We start from the raw sequence: 19,117 nt of genomic DNA, 5'->3' as shown, positions 1-19,117 counted from the left end.
TATATTTCATTTCTAAGACTAGTTTCTCATTTTCAAATTTCTAATTGCAATTGTGGTTATGTTTCTCATTTGCCCTTTAACAGAGAAACAAAACCACTCTAAGATACAAATATAAATGGCTATTTTCATTTTCATTTATAACACGTGTACCCCAGCTAAAGTACATGGGTGCTTTTCTTGAGGGTCCTGAGTATATTTTATTCAAATTTTATTTTGAACAAGATTTGCAAGAAATAAAAATTTAGGTTAATTCCCTAGACTATTCAAGCTCTTTGTAGTTGAATATACATTTGCCACAATAATTATGTGACAGTACAATTAATTAATATCAATACTTGGGGAAGCATACAAATTATACTTTAGCCATGATTTATTTTTACTTATGTTGAGTGTTGTACATTATATCATTGTTTAGCTAATATTCATTAATTAGTTATTCTGCTCCTGCCTCCAAGGTAGGAGTATACTTCCCTGCCTATTTATTTTGGTCATGGAAAAATGACTTGCTTTGAACAACAGAAAGTAGGCAGAAGTAACAGTGTGTGAACTGAAATCAAGAACTAAAGAGGCCTCATAAGCTTCTGCTTGCCCATGTAGGACCTTGTGACTATAAACATGAGAAAATGCCTCTTCTTTCTGGGCTCATAATAAGAACCAGAGGGAAAACTCGAACTCCAGTTGGAGTCCCAAGCAGAGTCCTCCAGATAAATCACAGACTTACAGCTTGAAACAGAACTGCATCCACCACTACTTAGAAAAATGGGAAATAAAGTGTCGTGGTAAGCCACTAAGTTGGGGATATTTTGTTATGGAGCATTATAGACATTTCTGCCTAAGACAGTTGTTCCTTACAATTCAGAATGGTTTAATGAAATTCTATAGATTGAAGTAAAAGAAATACATGAAATATTTGTAAACTTTTAAGATTTTTGAAAGAACATTTTATGCAATTTACATGAACAGTGTCACATAATGGCAAAGTAATAAGCAAAAAGCAGTACATTTGTTTGTATATTTTATTTCTCAATTGCAGCTTTGGCAAAGTTTTAGAGTCTCCTCTATCTGTAAATACTGCTCCAACTATGTAAAAAAGCAAGACACATTTTTACTAGTATAAAGTGCCCTACTTACTCAAAAGAAAGTGCTAAAACTAAATTTGAAAGTTTTTCTTTGAGTACTTTTTTGCTTTTTATTGTTCCCTTTTGGGATGGTGTATTAGGTTCTTACTGCTGCTGTAACAAATTCCCACAAATGTACTGGCTAAAAGTAATACACATTTATTAACTTATCATAAAGTAGTTCAGAAGTCCTAAATTTGTTCTACTGTGCTAAAATCAGGGTGTCAGCAGAGTGTCTGCATGTCTTTCTGGAGGTTCTAGTGGAGAACCCATTTCTTTGCCCTTTCCAGCTTTTGGAGGTTACCCACATTCTTTTGCGCATGGTTCTCTTCATTTTGAAAGCCAGAAATATTGAGCCAAGTCTATCTCCCACTGGCATCTCTCTGGTTGTCCCTATTCTGCTTCCTTCTCCCACTTATAAGGATCCATGTGATTACTCTGAGCTCACTAAAATAATCCAGGATAATCTCCCATCTCAAGGTCACCTGATAAGCAATCTTAATCCCATTTTCAAATTTAATTCTCCTTCACTTATGTATAACCTAACATATTTATAAGTTCTGGACATTAGGATGTGGATATATTTGGGGGTTCATTATTCTGCTTACAAGAGAGGATATCATTGCAAGTGGATTGTGCTAATAGTGATATTAAAACAAGGTATTGTTTTATACGAGTGCTCGCGCGCGCGCGCGCACACACACACACACACACACACACACACACACACACACACACTGCAGTTTAGCACATTGATTCACATCACATAATCTGCAGTGGACTTCCAAGGATTGCCTCATCTGTTTTTCAAGCTGCATACATTTTGGGCAAGGCATCAAAGCTTTCTAAAGCTTTAATTTTCTCATCTGTATAATTGGGGATAATGATATAATCTACATCACTATTTTTTGTGAGGATAAAATGCAATAATGTACATAAATGTTTTAGCAAGTGTCTCATATACATTGACTAATAAATAGTATCTTTTATATTATCATACTAAAATGTCTGTCTTTTATATAGCTGTAGATTAAGTATTGTGTCTACTTATAAGTATTATGTCTACTTATAATAATTAGGTTGTTCTTTGATATTATATTGAGTACTGTTTCTGCAAAGAGAATTTCAAATTATACATCTGGCTGTATATGAAGGGCATACAAGCCAAAAAATGAAGCTCATAAGATTTATATACCAAATTTGCATTAATCTGAATCATTGTAGGATCAACTCTCAATGCTTACTCATTTAATATTACCAATGTTACTTTCCAATTAACTTATCTCTAGCTAATCTCAAAACAGATATCTAATATTAAAGTGGTGATAAGCTGAAACCACACTTTATTGATTTGAAAGCAAATACAAATAAGATTTTTCAGGTTCTAATATTGCTCGATAACAATAGCTCATTCTTTACAGAAGAACTAATTGAAATTCAATCCCAAATTGAATTATAATTACATCTGCAGCATTATTAAGGTTATCAGTCTTGTTTAATGATAATTTCCTTGAGATAAAATCTGACCATTAATTTTCCTAACCTGTGTGATGCAGAGATTCCTGCAGTACACACAGAAACTCAGGTAAAACTTATCACAGCAGCATAGGACAAAAAGCGACTCTAGAGAGTTATTCTTTCTTTTTAAATCATGTTTTAGATAGAGTAAATACTCTAGCATTACACATTTCAGGAATGTGCTTAAAGTTGAAGGGAATTAAATGGAATTATATACTTTGCTATCCTGAAAGTTTACAAAGTAAACTCTGCAAGCATTTTTAAGGGCCATTGAGGAGTGCAAGGTGTCAGAAGAAGGGTAGTAAGAAAAATGTCCGGATGATGATTCTGTTAGCCTAAATTTTCTAGCTCCAAATAATTAATACTTCATTTAAAAATAATTTGTCGATATTGTTAATAAACTGCTCAAACATAAAAATACATCTGTGCTAAAATGGAGACTTTCACTGGACTAATAAGATTATTACAGTCTCAATACATTGAAGATAAATATTTTCATGATATATGCACCAATGGCAAGAGATTGAAAAACTGACAGGAAAACAGCAACAGAACTCCTTTTTCTAAGTTCAGTGGCAGAGTGTTATCATTCAGGCAGGAGACTGGGAGAGTCCTTTGGGGAATTGAGCAGCTTAAAAGGGAACCACCTAAACACCCTGTCACCAGGATTTCCCTAAGAAATTCCTATGCATATAGACGTAAGCTAAAGCTTACATTTGTTAAGCTCCTTCCACATACTCAGAGTTTTAGTCTCCCAATTATAATTATAGGCAGATGACCAAGTGTTCCTGGAAAGTTTTGGGCAGAGTATAGTAACAGAGAAGAAAAAAAAAATGGGAAGAGGGAAGACAAAAAAATAAAAACAACCAAAGAAAAAAACACACACAAAAAAATACAACTTGGAGTAACAGATGCTACACAGGGAGCAGAAAATTTCAATGTCTACAGAGAAATATGAGAAAATATCACGTCTATGACATTAGAGCAGAATGTTATAAAAAAAGAAATCTTCAGAAAACAATAAAAGATTTTAAAGTTATTGTTTCTCAGCTCCAAAGCCATCCTCCTATATACTCTGCTTTGTGATGCTGGAACAGGGACTCTGTAAATTCTTTCTGCTTTGCCAGCTGCTCCCTCTTAGGCTCTGTCACTAGGGGATATGAGAGGGAGACGGTAAGGCTAGAGCTATGACAAAGGATTTATTCCCATTTGCTTCCCAGAAATGCTTCTTCATCCCAGCAGCATCACTTCTAATACCATCAGCTAGATACAGTTTGTAGTTTTCTCCAACACTGGCAAAACTAGCTTCAATCACGTCCTCCTCCACCAGAGATGTCAGTATTAGTCCACTACAGTCCCTGCTCCAAGGTATGGGACACAGGCCCAGAGGTCCCCTCCTCTGAACTAGAGACACCAGCGCCAACTGAGCAGTGTCTCCTCAGAGATCAGAGGATCGAGGCCTCTCCTGTATGTATATTGCTAGGTTTTAGTTATTTCAACCTTTGTTCCTTTTGCCCTAGGTGGCAGCCAATTCCTGCAGTCACTAACTTTGGGAGTTTTCTTTTTACCCTTTCAGTTACCTAGTCAACAAACTTATAGTTAATTTATTTTCTAATCAATTCTCTCTATTAAAAAAAAAACACAAAACAGGTGTGATTTCTGTTTTCTCAAAGGACTCTGCCTGATGCTCCATAATAGAAAAAAATGAAAATCTTATTGGACAGGTTGGAAGATAAAATTAGGCAAATTGCCTACAGCAGAATAAAATAAAAGTAGGAAATTAACAGATTGTTCCAAGAAGCCTAATGACTGACTAATAAGCATCCTACCTAGGAAGAGAAAACAAAATACATGGGAGGAAATAAGCAAATATTTTGAAAGATTGGAGTACTCAGTGGATTAAAAGAATCCACTGAGTACTCAGCACAATAGATGAAAACAAATCTCCCCCACCCCAACAAATAACATCATTATGAAATTTGAGAACTCTGGAGACAAAAAGAAGTTCCCATAAGAGTTATAAGAGGGAAAAAGAATGTCACATACAAAGCATCTGTAATCCGAATGGCTTCGGTCACCTCAACAGTAACACAGGAACAAAAAGAAACATGCGAGCCACATGTAAAAATGTAACAATTAATTAATCAAGCAGGTGAGAGGAAAATAAAGACATTTTCAGATAATCTAAAGGCTCAAAAATATACTTCCCATGTACCTTTTTAAAATAACCAAAGTCTGCCCTCCAGCAACACAAATCTGTAAGTGAGGAAAGTGGAAAAAATGGCATTCAGAAAAGGGAAACCTTGACAGAGGAAAGCCTCAAAGGAAATTTCCATGTTGACCATGGAGGGAGGTTCCTGGGTAATAAGTGTGCCATCAGCGTAGAGAGCACCAGTCTGCATTAAAGTAAGACAATATTTACTCTAAATACCGATTTAGCTAAAATTTGTACTATAACAAGAACGGGTGTTTGAAAGAAGGAAAACATGGGAATAACAACCTGAAGAGCTGATCTATCTCTTACCCAAAGATAAAAGAAAAATAAATGTAGTAAGTGTGCATCCCCCACGTGTTGTATCTGTATGTGCTCACACATGAGTGTGTTTTCTCTGTACTTACCTCTATGGTTTCCGGGAGAGGTAGGAAGACTTAGAACTAAGTGACAGCTATGTTCCTGCTGAAACTTGAAGTTGGATGAGAATTAAGATTTATAAGTAACACTAGCCATATACCCGTGAACTTTAGATATGGAGATATAAAAATACGAGATCAAGCAGCTGAAAGATTCAAAAGTATTTACCTACAGGTTAGAGGAATTGGGCGATTGGTGAGGGGTGGGGCAGTATCTTGTAATTTTATTTTAAGCTTTGCAGTCACATTTAATTTATTAAATATGTGTGTTATTTGATAAAATGAATTAAGAATTATCAATACCAATCTCGCAGATCAAGTTGATTTATTTTATTAGTCTATAAATGCACTTTTTTTTTTATTTTGGGGCAAACTCATTGGTCTTTTCTATAGATTTAAAAAATGTCCAAGTGAAAATAATTAACTACCAACATGCTATATCTGCATGAAGACAGAAATTTCCAAATGTCCAAACAAAACACTAGGTTGTTGACTGGCACTGTATGTGATGCAAAATGTTTTTATAATAAATGTTCGAGTGAATGAACAAGTAATGCCTCTGTTTATTCATAGTCTTTGTTAATGATACAGAATAGTTATGGTTTCATCATGTTTATGATTGAGTTCTATATGGTGTGGGAAAGTAGAAGCAATCTTCATTGAGTGCCTAGCTACCAAACAGTTCTCATTCTTTTTAAAAATAATTGCTTTATTTTTCAATTAAAGTTGACACATAATATTATATTAGTTTCAGGTGTACAACACAGTGATTAGACATTTATATAATATGAGATGATCATTCTGCTAAGTTCAGTACCCATCTGACACCATGCATAGTTATTACAATATTATTGACTATATTCCTTACATACAATTCTCATTCTCAATACAGTAAGATTCATTGCATTTAAAAATACACATTTATAAAGACATGATATAGACTCGTTAAGATTCATTACTCATTTTTCAGAGAATATAGATTAAGTACCTTAGTAGAGTGTCCTCAGATGACAGGATGAGAAGTAGGCTACCATCCCTGCTGCCTTCCAGTGATTCATGGTTTGTTATGTAACAAAAAACAAACAACTGCATGACGTTGTCTTTTACTTACACAAAAGAATGCCATGATCCTTACTGCACATGTGAAAGAATACTCAGATTTAATAAATGTCAAAAGTCAAATAATTTTTAAGTGACAACATTGGGATTTAGACTTACCTTACTCTAAAGCATGATTTTAGCAACAGCAGGCTATCTGTATTGTTTTTAAATAATTGTTTTTAAGACTGATCAATTGTTAGCACAGGTTGTTCTTCTAAGATTAACCCTGTATGTGTTACCATTCAACATTTCAACAAGGTTAATACAGTTAAGTGAATAGATATAGGTTCGATTATCTGAAATCTAAGAGGGTTTTGTTTTGCATATTTCTATGAAGAAGAAGATCATTAATGCCAATGGTTGGAGCACAAATGCATTTTCTTTTCCCTTCACATTTAAAGGGAATAACCAAATTAGACACATTTTGTTTTCTAACTATTCTGCATAATTTAGAGTACCTTCAGTATTGTCTACTAAGGTTCTTATTAGAACCTAAAAGTTCCTAATATTATACTGGGGTGCCAAAGAAATATATACAAGTGGACACTTTGGTCAACGTTGCTCAAGCAGTTCACCATAATTGGTAGTGTCTGGACGCTGATGGTAACCACTTTGAGCACTTCTTGTAATTGCAGAAGTCAGATGTGACTTGTATTCATCTTTTGTTATCGGTATATATTATTACAATTTTAATACAGTTTTCCTTTCTTAAAATGTGTATACATTTTTGGTGGCACCCTCTGTATAATCCAACTACAAATTTGATTAATGAAAAAAAAAAGTCTAGAGACTAATGAAATATCAGATAATGTGAGGGCAATTTGGAGATTAAATACATGCAAGCTTATTTTTCATGAGTGGTTGCAACCCAGTCCTGTGCTATTTGGACCAGACAGGCTCAAAAGTAACACTGAAGAATCACTATCAAGACATTTTTTTTCAACATATTGCTTTGCTGGGTTTTGTTTCCTAATAGTTATCTTACAAAGTTGTTTTAAAAATGGCTAGTGAAGGCCCCAAATTATTCTATTAGAAAATATGTATGTTGCAGTAAGTGAAAAAATAGGCATTTTAGAAAAGTAAGACTTCAATACAAGGGGATTATTTGTGAAACTCAATATGAGTACTATACAGCATTAAGAAACAATGAATTAGCTCTACATAGAGCCCAAGAATAAATTATTAAATTGGATGATTGAACTGAAAGAGTGAGAAACACAATAAGAAATACAGCATAATGTCATGTGATTATTAAAACATATAAACAATAATATGGAATTCAAGGATACATACATATGTTATGATATAACACATTAAAGTGGGTACCCATGGCAGTTATACGTGGAAGGTAGAAACTGAGAACAAGTATTAGGATAAGTGGACAAACATCAAAAAATATTTTAAAAACGAAACAAAACAAGAATGGGGCTTTGCATAGCCTGCTAATTTGATAAATAGGGATAACTGAATTCTCTGCACTTGAAGTCCGAAAAGTAAATAATATGCAAAAAAATTCTTGTTTATATTCTTTAATATAATGGAGTTATTTCTTAAAAGGCAAATACAAAGATGAATGATAAATATAATCCTACACAATTTATAAATAGAAAAGAAGTAATCATTGGAATGTTGCTACATTTGGAAGAATGATTTTATAAAATTTTTTCCAGCTTTATTAAGATATAATTGACATATAACATTGTGTAAGTTTACGGTATAGAGCATGATGATTTGATACACATATATATTGTGAGATGATTACCACAATAAGGTTAGTTAACACATCCTTCACCTCACATAATTATCATTTTGTTGTTGTTGTTATGGTAAGAGCATTTAAGATCTACTCCTAATGCAACTTTCAAGTATGTGATATAGCATTGTTAATTATAGTCACCATGCTGTATATTAGATCCCTGGATTTTAGTCATCTTATAACTAAAACTTTGTTCCCTTTGACCAACATTATGCTGTAAAAAACTTTTGAGAACTACTACAGAACATAGATAATTTAACTACCTAAAAATTTGGAACAATTGTTAAATCTCCTTCAGTGAAAATACCTGATTCTATTGCAAAGATTTATTTTCAATAATTTTATGGTGTGATTAATTACATTGCTATAAATTATATCACTAATGTTTTAAGTTTTACTTTCCATGCTGGCCTCTTTTACTTCATAGTGCCAATAAATGAAATATGCATTATTAAATATATTTGCATTCTGTCACAATTTGCTGTCTCTTGGAACTTAATATTCATGCAAATGAAGGAAACATTGGTGATAAAACATGCTGTATATTGGAAAGCATAACAGTTTCTAGGGACTTATGCATTCCATGTTGGTCATTAGGTGAATAGAAATTAGTAATTTAAGTTTGATAGAACAACTTTTGCACAAATACATAAGACGCTGGTTATAAAATGCAAACCTAAATTAAAATAATATTTAATATTTAGATATTTTGGTTGAGTCCTGACAGGATACTTGGCTTCATATTCAGTGTAGCTCGCGCAAGCCCTGTATACTTCACACTGAAGTAGTGGCTGTATCCGCTAGCATGCTTTTCGACACATGTAACACAATACCCACTAATAGTGACTAAATTAATTATTAATATGGTGCAGTATTGGTGACAGGTAACTGGATGCTTGGAATAAGCAACAGTCTGGCATGTCATTTAGACTCTCAGAGCCTCATTTTGTTTACGAGGAAAATAGTGATATTAGAGTACACAAACTGTGAGGGTCAAATATACTTTAAAATTATATAATTACGCTCTAATGATATGAGCTATTTATAGGAATGTCTTACGATCATTTTTCTGATGAGCTAACCTTATATCTAACCTTAATTGAGGTGAATTATGGCAAATCAGGAGGGGAGCTCTGTTTCAGAAACATCCTACAGAATATGATTATGATTGGGGGGGGGGGGAAGCGGGGAATTGATTAATGAGAGATGAGCCACCATCTCTGATGTAACAACCTTGAGCGAGAAAGAACGGCTTTGCCCACAAGGCCATGGTGAGTGAGGATAGGGGAAACATCAGTAGGCTGACTTGCCCTCACGTTTTGAAAACGTGTCCGGGCACATCCTTATTTTTCATACGAGTGCTTGCAAATATCTTCAACACCTAATGACACTTCTCATAAGAGTAAGATCATCAGACAAAAACGGGGCCATAGCAGCAGCCAAGTCCTTAAGTGGTCAGGATGACAAAGTGTATCAGCCCCAAGGTGTATCTACTTCATGGATAGCTTCTAAATCTGGTCCAGGGATAACAGAAACGTGGCTTCCCTTTTTAACTATTACTACATTTTTCCTTTCTTTTATGTCTACAGCTACAAAATACTTATTTTTCTCTTCATATCTATTGTAAAAATATGGCTTGATTTCCATGATATAAGCAAAAGAGAACTGAAACATATTCTCTGCAGGTAACTTAGACCAAGATAGAAGTCATTCTGAGACTGATATATAAATTCATTTGAAATGTTTGATATTTCAATGAGCAGTTAGTGGGAGGTAAAAAGACATGCTGTATGTTTGGTTTTCTTATTTTATAGTTATTGGAATATCTCAAATAGATTTGTTCCATATATCTATCTATCTATCTATCTATCTATCTATCTATCTATCTATATATATCTGTCTCTCTCAACACACACACTCACAAACACACACTAGAGAAATGTAATTACCAATTAATAAATAACATTTATTATTTGAATGTGATTCATTTAAATGCTATTTTAATAGCATTTATCGTATGACAGTTTTTTCAAACTATTAGTTTGTATATCATTTATTGGCTTCAATAATTGATTAATGAATCTGGAATTAATAAATAAGTTTTCATTTTCCAAGTTGGAAGAAAATACGCAAGAGTTTTATAAAACCTATAGAGTGAAGATAAATAAAATTACAAACATAAACATATTTCATAAAGTTTCTTATTGTCTTTGGTAATGATAAATATTAACTTAATCTGGTTTTTTAGTCCTGGTACCAAGACACAACAAAATAGTCTAGAAGATAAAGAATTATAATTAATCTTAATTATTCTGTTTATAGGATGCCAGTTAGAAGTACTTAAAAATTACAGGTTTAAACAAATGAAACACACTTTAGATTCTGAGGGAGCACATATTTATACACCCATGTTACTGTACTTGGTAGATTAAACTCTTGGGTCCTGAACCGCATGCTGTGATGATGGACTTAACACCTCATAATGAGCCCTAAGTAATATTTACTGTGTATCCTTAGTTGCATTAAGTTACTTTATTTATGTTAGAGAAATAAGAAACTTATGTTGAGTTTATTAGAGGAGTATTAGGTTTAAGACTTCCAGACTTTTCCCCATCTGTTAACTCAAATAACTTTTATTTATGAAGGCAGACCAAAATAAACCCACTTCAATTAAACTACTTGTTTCATAGCTGTAGAATTTATTTCACCTTTTACATTTTCAGTCTCTGGGAGTTGAGAGTATGTGGAGGTAATGATGTCTTTATTAAAATACTTGACTCCATTCAAGAAAAAAATAATTTAATGAAAAGGATTTTGTAAATTAAAGACAAACAAGGCAAGAAAAGTGGAAAATATTGCTCAAGCATATAATTAATAAATCTTAACATGGCATCTATTTTTTACTTTTTATATAAATAACATTTTAAAAGTAAATAAGAGTCAAGGTCAGTATTTCTGCTTTGAAGTCATTTTAGCATGTATTTATTTTTTTACTCATTTAATTCAGTTGTAGTGATGAAAAATTTCAGTGTCTTTATAGATAGTGCAGTCAAGCAGCTAAATCAAGGGTAACCTTCATTTTTAAGACATGCGAGGCCAACTGAATTAGCAAATTAACTATATTTTATCACAATAGAATATATGTGAACCCCTGACTACTGTAATTAATTTCTACAAAAAGGTCAAGTGTGGCCAAATATGGCCCATCAAAAAGGCTGTTTCTTTACTAATGCACTATTTCTTTCACTTTATCATTCTTATTTAATGAGAAATATCTTTCCTGCAATAGCTATAAAAAACATCTGGCCAATCTTTATTATTGTTGTTTGACAAATGATCTTCAATTTCCTAGCTTTATCCCCCTTCACCTAGACTGCTTCTAGTCAATGTGTGTTTTTAAAAGTATCAAAACTAGTTAGCTGCAGGCAAGTTTGTAAACCTGGTGAAGTATGTCTTTCAGTGATTTATATTCATTCCCTTTTGATATTTTTTCTTGACTTCTCTGATCTCTGCCACCAGTGTTCTATTTTACCTCTAACAAAATCTACTGTAACAAAATATCTGTATACCAAATCATGCTATACACAAGGTCATACATAATGTTTGTGGATTAAATGTACTTTAAACAAGAAGAAGGGTCACTGGTACCTGGTTCTAATATGAAATTTCAGGATTAGGGGAATGATCAAGGAGCACTTTCGAAGGGTAGAAGAGCTACTTAAAGCTTATTATATGGGTGGTTCCTTACCCATTCTGTGGAAGACTATGTTTCAAATGGGAAGGAATAGTCTAGTTATAGACTGTGAAGTCATTAATGTTTATATTTTTCCATTATTCGTAAACTATTTAAAAGAATTTTATCTCATTTATAATGGCAACAGCTGTGGAACCACCATGCAGGAGAATTATGTATATGAGACTGCATGAGCAGCCAAGTCAAAAAATTCAGTCATTTTGTTCAAATTGCATGAAATTGGATCAATCAACTCTTTATTACATGTGGTCTTTATATTTATAGATTGTACTAATAATTGTGCTATTGTTAAATTGCTTAAGAAGCTAGGAAGCTGAGAAGCAGTTATCCCCTTTTAAGTGAAGGATACAGAAAAATTGAATCAATTAAGAAAGACAAGATCTACAGGGAATAGCTATGAAATGTTAACTATGATTTGAGGAAATTGTGGGTAAATGATAATTAAATGTGTTTGTTTTAAGAAACAAAATTAGGGTAATTTACATCACAATAAGGCTTTTATAAAGCTTAACATGGGAAAGTTTTCCTTTGTTAATGCTTCTAATATTCGGGTCATATACTTAAAAGAATTCTAAAATGACTTCAACTTTGATGTTGCATGAAATGCATTCTTCGCTAAATCTGCTTAGTACTCACTGAAGATGTTTAATGTCTACTTCACGTTAGAACCTAGAAATGCCTTTTTCCCTCCTTGTTAAATACAACAAAAATCACAATTTAAACCAGACTCCTATACATTTGGTGTGGGACTTCAACCAGCCCTTTTGGGATTGTATACTGTGCCTCCTGCTGCTAGCATTACACAAAATCTGACAACTTCCCACGCACCTTGAGAAGTGATTAGCAGTCACTAAAAACAGAGGAGTTTAAGAAAAAAAACTGGGTAATCACATGATAACAAATTTCATTTCTCAACATTGTGCCCTACGTTTTTGCTTCCTGTAGACCTAGAAGGGAAGAATCACAAATTATGTCCCCATGTATGATACTTTATAAATATAGTAGTACCTTGGTTTTCAAACATCTCCGCTGACGAACATTTTGGTTTATGAATGCCGTAAACCCAGAAGTAAATGCTTCCGTTTTCAAACATGACTCAGAAGTAGAACATGTCACACAGCTTCCACTGAGTGCAAGATCCTGAGGCCTAGCTGTCGGCTGTTTTCGAATGTTTTAGAACTCGTGGATTACGTTAGAAAACCGAGGTACCACTGTACTTAGGAACTTCATTGCTTGAAGTTCCTTTGTATTGTATATTGCTGAAAATTGTCGAAATTAGGAGGGTGATGGAAATAAGTGGTTTCAGTTAGTAATATTATCTAAGAATTTGCATGAGTAATTCAATAACATAATCTAAATTGCACTTCCTTCGGCTTTATCAGCATCTGTTGTACTTCCCTCAGCTTTATCAGCATTTATTAGAGTACCTGATCTATTTCTGGGTAGCATAAAGCTACCACCATATGAAAATATTTAGATAGTATTATTTAACAATAGAATGTAGGTAAATGAGACTGAACTGTCATTCTGTCTTTCCTAAACCATGATTTATGATTTTAAAAGATATTTGTGATACTCTCTTCTTCCTATTTTTTTCCTCATTCTGTTGGAGAGGAAGAGAATTACCCACCAACCCCCCCGCCCCCGCCCCCAACTGTCCTTCCTGAGAACTTATGGCTGGGTTAATAATAAAACTGACACAAGACCAGATGAACAGGAGAAAAAACAATTCAATACAGAATACAAGGGAGATCATAAATGATGCTCAGAGAAATGATGAGACAGCCAGCTTTTTATATATTTTTTAAATAAACAATTGTGAAAGATTGACAGGGCAAAGAAACTTAGGTTTGGCTGTTTATTAGTGAGGAATCTAAGCAAAGTTGGGGCTTGGGCGGTAAATTACTAAAGGAATAACAAGGTTTATTTACACAGGCATTTTGGCCCTGGAGTCCTTAGCTCTAGTGATAAGGGTGTCTCCTCAGCCCCACTTGGAGCAAGGAGGACACCTTTTACAGGGAGATTTAATTCCTGCATTCAAGGAGACAAGGGAGGGTCAGTGTGCCTCTCTTGCACCAGTGGCTTATCAAGTACTTTAATTCAAAGTAAGCAATATGTCATTGTTATTTTTGGGGGTAGCCTGCCCTGGGCCCTGAAATTCTAGGTAATAACATGAGAAAGAAAGAGAAAAAGGAAAAGTTGGTCTATGGTCGAAATCTTAAAGTTTTAGAGAATTGCAAACTTTTTATATTTGTCTTGCGAAATAGGAGCGAGTTAAACTATTCCTAATCAGCAGAACATGTGATCTCGAAAGGACCATCACTATTATTAGAAGTGCAAAACTTGGCCAGTGAATATTAATCATGGTGTTACCGAGAATGAGATGTTTTGCCTCGGTACTTGTCTTCTTGAGGGAAATAATTCAATCAAGAGACAGAATTAAGCAAGAGACAGAATTAGTAAGCAAGTACACTCTGAGACATGGAGCCCGCTGACCTGAGGGTAGGTAGCAGCCCCTCCTTCTTACATTGTGTGAGGGTTTTGCTCCCCATGGGTCGAGTTGTCTCCCACCCCCTCCCTAAGTATCTTCTTTCTCTGCTGACTTGTCCTATCTGCTTTCTTATTTCCCAGGGTTTAAACATGAGCCCTGTCCATGTCCCATAATTAATTTGAGAAGCTCACTACAGGTGGCCAAAACTAAAATGTGCGGTCTTGGGAAGCAGGATGTATATTCTATGCAGGATTTTTGTGCAAGTCAGGTCAAAAGCAAGGGGCCACATCCTGATAAGCAGGATGCTTGTGACACAAACTGTGGCACCTCAGAGGTCTCGGGTGGTCACTAACAGGGGTCTGGGCCACCAGCGCTGGTCCGGGTCTAGCCCCTCCTCCTCCTCATTTCTACCGACCCTATCATTAGCAAAGGCATAAAAGAGATTGGAAATATTTGATCACATTTTTCACCATTTGAATGTTTTGTGTGAAATGTTCTAGATGAGTGTGCGTGTGTGTGTGTATGTATGTTGACTGCAGGACTGAGTGTCTAAATGGAAATCATCTCAGTTTCAGTGGAGTAAATACAGATAGATGACCCAAATATCACTAGGGAGAGTATTATACTTATATTAATAATTTGGGGGTCATAAAAATGGTGGCGTGAGGTGAGCCTCTTGAAATCTCCCCTGGAATTTACAACAAATTGAACAGCTATAACTCCACAAAGTACTCCTTGCGCAGCAGACAGGCAAGATTAAGAGGGGCACTACTGAAATCATCTAAATGTGGGAAAATTGTGCAAGCGGGAGAGGAGGAAAGGCAGAAGTGCAGAGATGGGACCAGGCAGCCACACGACGCAGATTAGCTCGGTGCTCCGAGCTCTCTGCATCCCGGAACTACTGCAGCTGAGGGAGAGGGACAAACTCGGACTGCTAGGGCTACCTTTATGGCACATAGGGATAAGGGGACAGTACATAACACGGCTGAATACAATGCTCACGGCAAAGACCTCGGAGAAAAGACTGAAGGGTGGTTTAAGCCCTCACTGCCACAGAAAATGGAAGCCTTAGGCACTGAGACTAGCTGCCCCTTCCTACCCTCCCAGAACTTGCCCCGCCCCCACCTGCCCAGTGCTAGAAGCAGAACAGTATCAGGGCCAGATCGGATGAACAAAATATTTGCAGTTCTGAGAACTGTGGTCCCCAGAAAAGAACTCGCAACCCAACTAGTTCCAGCAAAGGGGAGGGAGCCGTGGAAGCAGGACTGTCTGTGGTGGTGGTTGCTGCCATTGTTCTGGGCCACCTCTCACAACCCACCCTACCCCTGTCCCCACCTATCTGGGCAGATCCCTGCAGGAGTAAACAGAACTGCTGATACACCCATGCTCTGAATCTGGTGCAGAAAGAGCTTTGGAACTTCAGAAGCTCTCCACATCCCCCCATGAAGGCGGTGTCCTATGACCCAGGGGAACTGTTCACAGAGGAGAAGCCCACCTTCCAGGTGATTCCCCCATTGTGTGAGAAGCCAGAATAGTAAAGAGAAAATATAACACTACAGTGTGAGAGAGAATACAAGCTGCAGTCAGAGAGAAAATAAAATATTCCACCAACACTTACTGGAAAACAAAAGAAAGTTCTGTTTCTATCAACCTGTTGCAGAACCCACTTCTATAGATGTCTAGGAGAGAAATAATAAATCATTAATTGCCATGCATAACCAAGGTAACAAGACAGCTCAGAAAGAAAATGAAAAGTCTCCAGAAAATGAACTTAAACACAAGGGAATATATGACTTAAATGACAGAGAAATCAAGGTTGCATTTCTTAAAAAACTCAATGAGATGCAAGAAAACACAGATGGGAGTTTAATGAACTCAGAAACACAATCAAAGAACAAAATGAACATTTTACCAAAGAGATTGAAATTTTAAAAAGAACCAAATAGAATTTCTGGAGATTAAGAATTCAATAAAACAAATGAAGGATGAAATAGCCAGCTTAGGTAGTAGAGTTGACCAGATGGAGGAAAGAATCAGTGATATCAAAGATAGAAATCTGGAAATGACACGGATGGAAGAAGAAAGAGACTTGAGACTTAAAAGAAATGAAAGAATTGTACAAGAACTTTCTGACTCCATCAGAAAGAACAATATAAGAATAATGGGCATACCTGAAGGAGAAGAAAGAGAGAAAGGAACAGACAGTATATTCAAACAAATAGTTGATGAGAACTTCCCAAACTTGTGAAAAGAACTGGATCCTTGAATCCAAGAAACAAATAGATCACCTAATTACCTCAACACCAACAGGTCTTCTCCAAGGCACATTGTATTGAAGCTGTCAAAAATCAACAACAAACCAAGAATCCTCAAGGCAGCCAGGGAAAAGAAGATGGTAACCTATAAAGGAAAGCCCGTTAAATTATCAGCAGATTTTTCAGCAGAAACTCTACAAGCCAGGAGGGAGTGGAACCAAATATTCAATCTATTGTAAGAGAGAAATTATGAGCCAAGTATAATATATGCAGCAAATATATCTTTTAGATATGAAGGACGAATAAAGACCTTTCCAGACATACAGAAGCTGAGGGATTTTTCTGATACATGACCTGTACTACAAGAAACAGTAAAGTAGGCTACTCGACCACCATCAACAGGGACAATTTGTGGCAACCAAAACATAAAAAGGGGGAGAGTAAAGGCCTGAACCGGAATATGGGAATGGAGAAAGTAAGCGTGATGAAGAAAATGGAATACTCTAAATATCAAACTTTCTTTTACATAAACTTAAGGGTAACCACTCAAAAAAAATCCAGAACTGAAATATATACTGTAATAAAAGAAGAAAGAGAGGGAAACATCATAGAATATCACCACACAAAAATAATAGACAATAACCAAAAGGCAAAGAAACAATGGATACACAGTCTTAAAAGAAAACTAAAGATAGAATGATAGGAAATCCTCACATATCAATATTTACCCTAAATGTAAATGGACTGAACTCACCAAAAAAAAAAGGCACAGAGTAGCAGATTGGATCAGAAAACTAAACCCCACCACATGTTGTCTCCAAGAGATACATCTGAGCTACAAAACAAGCATAGACTCAAAGTGAAAGGGTGGAATATGACACTCCAAGCAAATGGTATCCAGAGAAAATCAAGTGTAGCCATACTGATAGCAGATGAAACAGACTTCAGGGTGAAAAAGATAACAAGAGACAAAGATGGACATTTCACAATGGTAAAGGGGACTATACAAGAAGAAGACATAACAGTCATCAATATTTATGCCCCCAATCAGGGAGCACCAAAATACACCAAGCAACTACTAACAGAACTAAAGGGAGAAATTAACCAAAACACAATTATACTAGGGGACCTAAATACATCATTGACAGCTATGGATAGATCATCCAAACAGAAAATAAATAATGAGATAGCAGCCCTAAATGACACATTAGATGAAATGGACATAATTGACATTTATAGAGCACTTCATCCTAAAACATCAGACTATACATTTTTTTCTAGTGTACATGGAACATTCTCAAGGATAGACCATATATTGGGACATAAAATCAGCCTCAGCAAATTTAAGAAGATTGAAATCATACCAAGCATATTCTCTGATCACAAGGCTTTGAAATTGGATATCAACTGCAAAAAGAAAGCAGGAAAAACCACAAATACATGGAGATTAAACAACATACTTTTAAAGAATGACCAGGTCAAAGAAGAAATTAGAGGAGAGATCAAAAGATACATAGAAACAAATGAGAATGAAAATACATCCTACCAAAATTTTTGGGATGCAGCAAAAGCAGTTTTAAGAGGGAAATTTATATCATTACAGGCCTATCTCAAGAAACAAGAAAAATCCCAAATAAATAACCTCATGTTACACCTTAAAGAACTAGAAAAGAAGAACAAATGAAACCCAAGGTCAGCAGAAGAAAGGAAATAATAAAAATCAGAGCAGAACTAAATGAAATAGAGAACAAAAAGACAATAGAAAAAATTAATGTGACAAAGAGCTGGTTCTTTGAAAAGATTAACAAAATTGACAAACCCTTGGCTAGACTCACTAAGATAAAAAGAGAAAAGACACTAATAAACAAAATCAGAAATGAAAAAGGGGAAGTTATCATGGACACCACAGAAATACAAAGGATCATCCAAGAATACTATGAAGGACTATATGCCACCAAATTCAATAACCTAGAAGAAATGGACAAGTTCTTAGAAACATATAGCCTTCCTAGGCTGAACCATGAAGAACTGGAAAATCTAAACAGACCAATCACCAGTAAGGAAATTGAATCAGTCATCCAAAACCTTCCCAAAAGCAAAAGTCCGGGACCAGATGGCTTCACTAGTGAATTCTACCAAACCTTCAAAGAGGATCTAATACCAATCCTGCTCAAAATCTTCCAAAAAATTGAAGAAGAGACAGTACTCCCTACCTCATTTTATGAGGCCAACATTATCTTGATACCAAAACCTGGTAAGGATAACATAAAAAAAGAAAACTGCATACTAATATCTCTGATGAATACAGATGCAGAAATCTTAAACAGAATTCTAGCAAATCGAAGCCAACAATGCATTAAAAAGATTATTCATCCCGACCAACGGGGGTACATCCCCTGGCACAAGGATGGTTGAACATATGCAAATCAATCAATGTGATACATCACATAAACAAAATAAAGGACAAAAATCATATGATTATATCAATTGATG

This window comes from Rhinolophus sinicus, chromosome X (genome assembly GCF_036562045.2).
Source record: "Rhinolophus sinicus isolate RSC01 chromosome X, ASM3656204v1, whole genome shotgun sequence".
NCBI classification, from domain to species: Eukaryota; Metazoa; Chordata; class Mammalia; order Chiroptera; family Rhinolophidae; genus Rhinolophus; species Rhinolophus sinicus.
This window is presented reverse-complemented; position numbering follows the sequence as displayed.